The sequence below is a fragment of the Rhodnius prolixus genome, unplaced genomic scaffold, assembly GCF_049639745.1.
Source record: "Rhodnius prolixus isolate KJV_2025 unplaced genomic scaffold, Rpr scaffold_3, whole genome shotgun sequence".
Lineage (NCBI taxonomy): Eukaryota > Metazoa > Arthropoda > Insecta > Hemiptera > Reduviidae > Rhodnius > Rhodnius prolixus.
In genome coordinates this window covers 2500678-2509000 of record NW_027411603.1, presented here as the reverse complement: position 1 = coordinate 2509000, position 8323 = coordinate 2500678, and the positions used below count along the sequence as shown (strand labels likewise).

General features: G+C 35.4%; 1 protein-coding gene across 1 annotated transcript in view; it reads left to right on the top strand.

Moving 5' to 3' along the window:
- Nucleotides 1-271: 271 nt before the first annotated feature.
- LOC141452121 (uncharacterized) overlaps nt 272-8323 on the top strand; it is a 43027-nt gene continuing 34975 nt past the window's right edge. Inside the window, exon 1 of the mRNA XM_074123988.1 lies at nt 272-415. The gene's annotated coding sequence lies outside the window, so the exon portion shown is untranslated. The remainder of the gene's footprint in view (nt 416-8323) is intronic.

Below are 8323 nucleotides of genomic sequence, written 5' to 3'. Positions count from 1 at the left end.
GATGTGGAGGAATACGGTGTGTAGAGGCAAGTGGAAGAAGACGAAAAGTAAGTGAAGTTTTTCTGGTGGGGCATAGTCTGGAAGACAGGTAGTACAGTGGAAGAGGAGAATCCGTTATACCTGGCTGGGTCCTAGCTGGAGTGGTGGCGAAGTATGTAGAGGAGAACACGTCGGCCAGATGGAGTCACTAAGTCAGTAGGACAGTGCTACAGGCTCTGGCTCAGTCTATCCAACTTGTCCGTGAACTGCCATCATATCTCGTAACCTCCACCGCACTGTTGCCCACTACGATTAGAAAAGGTTAACCACGGACAATCCAAACACGGGCGCCAAAGTTTTCTTTTTTTAAAAAGGGATATTATTTTTTTCCTACTGTTCAGCATTTTTGTCAACACTGTTTCACTTTTACAATCAGGTGAGTCCATTTTTATTTTTATTTTTTAAATTTAGCTTTAATTCCAATTCATTTCGATCTTTGTTTTTACTTTTCTGACGGAAGATAAAGTATTGCGATCGTGTCACATTTTTCGCTTCCGATTTTCCACCGGAAACGTTTGAAGTCCCCCATATACGAAAAAGTGATTTTTACGAATCGTCTGTACGTTTGTCTATTTGCACCGTGTTTGGACAACGTAACTCCAATCGGAAAACGCATGATATTCAAATATGGTTTCCGGTTTAGCCGCTTTTGGGCAATATCCCCTTACCGGAAGTCTCGCTTTACTAAATAGCTTTTTTCTTTTTTATAGTTTCCTCAAAACCGGCTCTTACTAGTTCCCATAAACTTATAAACGCTCCCCATGGGTAGTTTGAACTTTTGAAACATTTTCCCGGGAAAATTCGAATAAGGGTGGGTACTTCTGGGTTGGGGCTTTTTTTTTTTGCTAAAGTGCCATTTCAGCCTAATGTACGGGCTTATCAATAAGGACGAAAAATGTACCTAAAATAACCGGAAGTGCATTTCACTGATTTGATTTTCAAAAAAAAATTAATTACCTAAACAGCGGTAAGCAGGAAGCTTCAACCATAACTTCTCGCCCCACCATCTCAGCCGTATAGGAATTTCAGTCCCTCCAATTTGCTCTTGCCCTGCTGATACAATTATAGACGCCAACCACCTGATCCTCGATTGCAATAGTCACCAGGATGATAGGGACAAACTGTGGAATGCAGTCATCAAAGCGAAATGTCCACTTCCTGCCAACCTGCATACCATCCTCACAGAACCAATATTCGAAACGTATCTGGCTATTTTCCAATTCACTACCAAAAACAAAATCAAACTTTGAAAATAAAAAGTAAAAAATAAAACATAACAGCAACTAAAACAAAAATAACAATAGTACTCATAACACATCCCATTAAATAATACATTAGTACATCCCTGGCTAATCTGCACAGACAGGAAGCCAACAAACAAACAAAAAAAAAAAAAAAAAAAAAAAAAAAAAAAAAAAGTCAATTTTAATAATGAATCCATGATTAGGTTAGGGCAGGGGTCGGCAACCCGCGGCTCGCGAGCCGCATGCGGCTCTTTTATCTAAATTTTGTGGCTCTTCAGCCTGTCTAAAATAAATTGTATATTTCATTTTATTAAAACAAATGAAAATTTCAACTATTAAAGTAAAGATATTTTTTCAAAAAGAATTTTAAATGTGATAGGTTTGAAATTGAATATAATCATATTAAAATACAGTACGTAATATATAGGACTGCCGCTATTTTCATTCAAACACAGGTTTAGTTACTATTTATTTGTTTATTTACTTTGCAATATGTTAAAATAAATATATAAAACATTTAAATGTTATTGAATATCATAAAATAATACTTTGCGAGTACAAATGATCTACTAGAGCTTTTTACACTATCATTCTTGCGGCCCTTGGTAAGATTTATTAAAATTATTTAAGGAGAAATGGCTCTTTACTTAAAATAGGTTGCCGACCCCTGGGTTAGGGTCATCACAGTGCCTTCATTTCCCGCTCAATTTTAATGACTGCCAGCTGATTGTATAGAATCAGCTGATTTCTCTCCGCTTTGTCGACTTGTTAATATTTTCTAAACAAAAACAGCTGAAAAAAAATTCTTTTATTTTTTTTTTATGACGAACAGCTGTTAGATTATTCTGTCTGGTTTCCAGAGTAACTCCTCAACGCTATAGTTTTAAGTAATTATTTTCCGCTCATTGTAATTTAGCGCTAACTAAGATTTCCTTTTAAAGGAATAAAAAATTGAGTCCTTAACAAAAATTAATTTCACAGATATTTTAAAACTATGCACGAATATGTACTTTTATAATATATGTATACAGGAGGCTGTGTTACAATTTGTTAGTGAGTAATACAATAATTTTGTTACCAACATTCTTCTTTAAATATATTTTTTAAAAAAAATATATCAGCTGTTTTGTGGCTGAAAATTGAAGTGATTAATTAAATTCAATTTTCTATGCAGAAGATTGAATTTTTAAGGCTCTATTTAAGAAATGGGAGTTAGGTTTTCCTTTAAATTGCAATTTCAGCGTATTTGACGATCTGTTCTTCTGAATAGCACGAACAAGAATGAAATATGGAGCAAAATTGGTCCACATTTTTTTGGGAGAATCGATAGGCTTGTTCCATTTTATCGATAAAAAGTTTTTTTTAGGTTTTAGATTTCTTTTTGTAACTTATTCCAGGGAACTTCCTAAGATTCAAGGGTTCTACTAAGTAAAGGGACGAATCTCTTCGTACCCTGAAAAGTACCGTTGCAGTCTTCAGTAGGCTGGCCGGTATAATAACGGGATCAAAGTTGAGAGATCAAAAAATTTTGAAATTGAAGTATGTCAACTGATCAGAAGTACAACTTCACAAGTTTAATTCTGCGATTCGACTAAATAATCATCTCAATTTGACTTCGAATAGATTTGACCTATCACTTTGGGGGAGCTGTGACGTCACACTTTTTCCGAAGCAATTTATAATTTTGGTAACTTTTATAACAATAAAAACACCAACTATACCTCGCTTTAAACACTATTTTAATGAGGCAAACTATAAAAACATTTGAGGTATCAGTACCAAAGTTATACTGTTTGTAGAATCGTGCATTATGCTGAAATCAACCCTAACATTGAATACGATCATATGATCTGAACTTCCTTTGATTTTTCTTCCTGTGTTACTTAAATTGCGCAAACTATAAATTCATTTTCCTTAAAACAAAACAAAAAATTTGTTATTAATTTATAAAAAATATTCTTTAAATATCTAGCTAAGGCATTCAATTCCCATAAATAGGGATCTAGAGAAAACTCAATTATTTCCGGTTAAAAGATACTAAACATCAGGAAACTGGAGAAAGTAAAAAAAAAAAAACAAGTTCCGGTTTTAATTGCTTACTTTTATGGCGGTAATTAGTTTGCTCATTTTCTAAGTCTCTAGGAGGCATTGGAAGAGAGTAAATTGTGTGGAAATGGATCAATCCATTTTTTACAAGCTATAATTTATCTTAGATATTCCTTCATTTTCTTAACTCATTAAGTACTTTCTTCTGTCTTTAAAAAAAAGAAAAAGAAAAATCTGCGTAACAATTAAAACAAAAGGGAAGGGATCAGTTCAGTGGTTAGCGTACTGGATTCCGAAAGCGGCGATCCCTGTGTTTGAATCCAGTTACTAGCTCTTGCAGAAGCTTCTTACAGCTCACTCTGTCCGGTGATGGACAGTGTGTAACTAACGAGAGAACATTATCCGGGGGGGGGCAGGGCATTTTTCAAAGCTTCCGGCGCCAATGTCCTCAGATGTTGACACTCCTTAGATTAAAGAAATATATTTTTTGTTTTCATTTTAGTGAATGAGAAAAATGAAGATTCTTAACAATTCGTTTCCTTTAACCGTGGATGACCGATTATTTAAAATTATTTCTATTTAAAACTTAAAGTAATCGCCTATTTTTGTAGGCAGGCTTTACGACCAACTACCAAATTAGGTGTCGTGGACGGAGGCGACTACAGAACATACTTTACTCTAAATTCCTCATATTAACACATTAAATAAAATCCAAAGCCTAGACTAGTACCGCAATACATCTTAGCTTTGCGGGTCTAGCCTATAACCGCCTAAAATACTTTACTGTAAATTCCTCATATTAACACATTAAATAAAATGCAAGGCGTAGACTAGTACCGCAATACATCTTAGCTTTGCGGGTCTAGCCTATAACCGCCTAACATACTTTACTGTAAATTCCTCATTATTAACACATTATATAAAACCCAAGGCCTTGACACCGGGAATCGAACCCACTAAACCAACAATACACCTTAGCTTTGCGGGTCTAGTATCTTAACCGCTCGGCTAACGTGGTGCCCAAAATTATTTGTTTATTAAAGCTGTATTTGTAGCCTGAAATGTTAGCCTTGAAGCATAAAGGAAGGCATCGCTTCCGGCATTTACGGTGATCTTAAACTTTTATTCGAAGATTTTTCATCGACTGATTCAACAATCGATACGGAAGAAAGGTTTATTAGCCAATTTCAGTTATTTATTCATTTTTCGCCAAGTTATCGATCTAAGGGACTAGGTAATCATCTTCAGGGCTGATGCTTATTTACAATTATAATAGTTGCAAACTGTTTGTGAAAGTGTTGCTAATTTACTATTCTATCAGTAGTGCGCCGTGTTTATTTCACACTACTGACTAGACCAGATCTGTGCTGTTCAACTTACTGTTTCTAGTTTGTGTTTCTAGTTATATAGTTATTAGTGAGTTCATCAGAGAATATATAGTGAGCATTGTGACTAATGTTAGTTTACTTGTAATGTCCCACAAAAGCTTAAGTAGTTTAAATTAGAAAGTTCTTTCTCTCTATATATATACGTATATAGTTTTATATCTAACAGTTTCCGGTCTCTTCTCCTTCGTAATTTATTTTCTATTTGGAATTCTTCAATCGAATTTATTTGAAATTAAAATGACTCTACAATAAAGTGACCGGAAACAGTGCAGCTATTCAACCGGTCTTCCGGCCAAGAATTGAGGGGTGATCTCTTTCTCTTGGGGCAAAAAAGTCCTTTTTTTTCTTTGACTTTCTACATTCTCTTTACTAAGTAAGAGGAAGTACGCGTTCGTGTTTAATTTCAGCACCGGAAATAACTATTTTGTGAAACCCTGAAACCCAGGATAATTCTTACTTTCATTCCTTAATTAAAGACAGGAACAAAAGAGACGTAAAAGCACAGGACAAAGTTTAATGGTAGGGAAACTTATGTACGGTAAAGTTTACACATTTATCAAAAGCATAATTACAGCTGGTTTAACTGTGCCCAAGCTTGAGTGTGGCTGGAATATTTCCCGCCTCCATCTTAAAATTTACATCACCTACGACCTAAATAATGGATCACAGGTCCAGTCGTTAGTAAAACGTGGTTAAGCGCAATTGTACAGCTGTAAGAGTACGTTTAATTAACTGATGGAGTTAACCGCTGTGGTTTACGCTGTGTTCTGAGCAGTTAACCTACTTTTTGTTAGAGTTAGGGTTGCCTAGGTGATAGTCCGTTGCCTAGGTGTCCGTCACATACTAAAAACTGCCGTAGTCCAAGTGCACCAACAATTTGGGTTTTTGCAACTTCCTTTAACTTGTAGTAACAGGAAACTGTTATAATCGAAACAGATTATATCGATTTTCACCGGAAATATCCGGTTTTGAGTTTTCCTCAGTCCGGAAAAGTGGTTTTTTGTGAGTGTATGTGTCTGGTCGGTCTCTGGGTGAGTTTGTTTCAAGCGACTGACTTGGAGACTGGCCATCCCGTCTCTGTGGTTAACGCTTCCTTCATCGAACAGTTTCTTTCCCACTCCAGGAGAGACTGCAACTGAAGATAATATGATCCCACGTCTGGTGACAAGAGACTTTGCAGCAGCAAAGCGCGCTTATCAATTAGCCCCCAATCTGTGGAAGTAAGATGGATGCTTTTTTGATGACTTCTTAGAGCTTGGGCTAGCAAACATTCCAAAGGCAAATACTCTTTTTGTCTTTTCCAGGACTTGTGGGTAAGTATTGCTTAGTAGCACTTCCTTTAGGTGTCCCAAGCTAAGTTTGCTCTCCACAGTAGACTCAGCAAATCCTTGGCATGAGTGTCTCTGGACAACTTGATAACAACAGCAGCCTCTTTCGCCAGTGTGACATCATCACCATAACTTTGACATCATCACGATACACTTGCTTTTTTTTTACACAAAAAGCATGTGAAAGTAAAACAGGGAAAACTGCTTACATAAAAGATGATGAATCAAGCGAATAGATGCGTTCCAAAAGATGATTAGACACCCTTGTTGCAGTAGCGGCCGTCCTCTTAACTCAACTGAATCTAATAAAATCCACCTTCTCCGGCCTGGAAGTGTATCTAAAGAGATGAAGAACTCGTGTGCGTCGATCTGGCAGGATGGAAATTAGCGGAAAATTCTGAAAGTGAAAGTGACTCCTTAGCCACTCGTCAAGACTTGGCCTGAATTCGACCGGAACCTCCATCTCAATACACTTTCTCCTTTTACTGCAAGCGGAAGTAATGTGAGGAATTTGGGAAAAATTATTTTTTTTAACGATTTTATTGGAAATGGTTCCAAGGTCTGCGCCTTCTATTTTTCGATTACATTTATTGAGATTTTTACTTCGGCACAGAAATAACAGATGTCTTGTAATAGCCCATAAGTGTGTGCTCTCATGGGCTGAAGACCAAGATACAAACCATGGTCATGACTAGCGTGAGCACTACCTTATATCTAGGCACTAACATAAGATTCCAGTTAACTTTATTATGTAAATTAAGAGAAAGTCGTGTGAGTATGTTCAAGATACAGTTCGATCCTTGGACAAAGAACAATGAACGATCTGGTACACACAGAGAAAAAAAGACAGACCAGTTTAAACAGGTAAGTTACAAGCACACACTGGATAAACTTGTAGAAACATGCGGGCACGCATTTGTGACAGACAAGTGTCACACAAACCCACAAAAACATTTTATTTGTGAGGCGATGAACAGGTGTTTGCCCTAAGATGAAGAAGGTGGGCAGAAAAAATTTAAAAAAAAATTATAATAATAATAACCTTACTTGTTTTACCTTCTTATAACCAACCACCAACCAGCTGGAGAGATATTGTTGTTTGTCGTATGGGTGCGGCCATTTTTATTTACCACTGCTATCTAGATCTCATATACACACATATGATGAAGGCAATGCCTTCTATATTAAGTCATTAATTTCGCTCTCTCTTTAGCAGGTCTTTTCACAAGTAAACTTATTCATTCATTAGTTTTCTAAAACTAAAACTATTAGAGAAAGTTTATTTTTTATTCTTCTTTTTTAGCTTTTAAGAAATAGTTTAGATTTTATTAGGTTCTACTTTAGATATGTAGGTTGTTTATTGTTAAATATTCAAATCAGGGTTAGTTATTATCATAAATTCTTGCGTTGGAGATGGGGAAAGAGGAATTTACGTATTTTTAAGCATCTCTCATAAAATTTATTACATATTTTTATAATATAATTTAATTATTCTAAGTAGGTATTGATTTATTTATACTTTTAATGATTATTAGTGACAGCTAAAGAATACTTTATTCGACTCGTCTGACTTTTATTATTATTTTCCTAACAGCTGTTCTCTCTTTTTTTAATTTTTAATCGTATTTTTTTACTTCGTCCTGTATCCTACAAAATTCTAATTTTATAACCTGAACTTTTATGCATATTCAGACATAAAATGAATCTAGGCATGTTTTGAAGCCTCCCCGTAAAAATATTTTTTTTATAGCATATGAGTGTACGTATGTAAGAGGACTTGAAATTAAGGTATTAGCCAAACCGGAATCGGAAGTACAACTTTACTAAATAGATCGTTCAATATTTTGAAATTTTCTTGATAACGGTTTATACTTTTTTCTTAGTGATCACATGTATTTAATCTACTGCTTTTCTTTAAAATATATTTTCTGGGAAATCCAGTGACGTCTACTTCAGGGAGAAGGATTTAAAGGAGTCCCTTAAAAGTACCTTTTTAAGGTTTCAAAAATGAGATAAAAAAAGGTTCAATTAATGATTAGTATTAACCGTACAATAGTGTTTTATGTATAGTAGGTGGGATATTTTGTATTATTAATGCGGTAGTGGCCAGACTGGAGCACTATTTACTGTTAACTGTCTATTTATACAGAGATAACAAGTATGTGCGTATTGATTAGACCTGTGTACTGTATTAATTTTCTTTGTAACATTAAATGTAGGTTTCAAGAACTGCACTCTCGTGCAGTTGCTCCATCTGGGCAGGTTCTACTGAGAATTA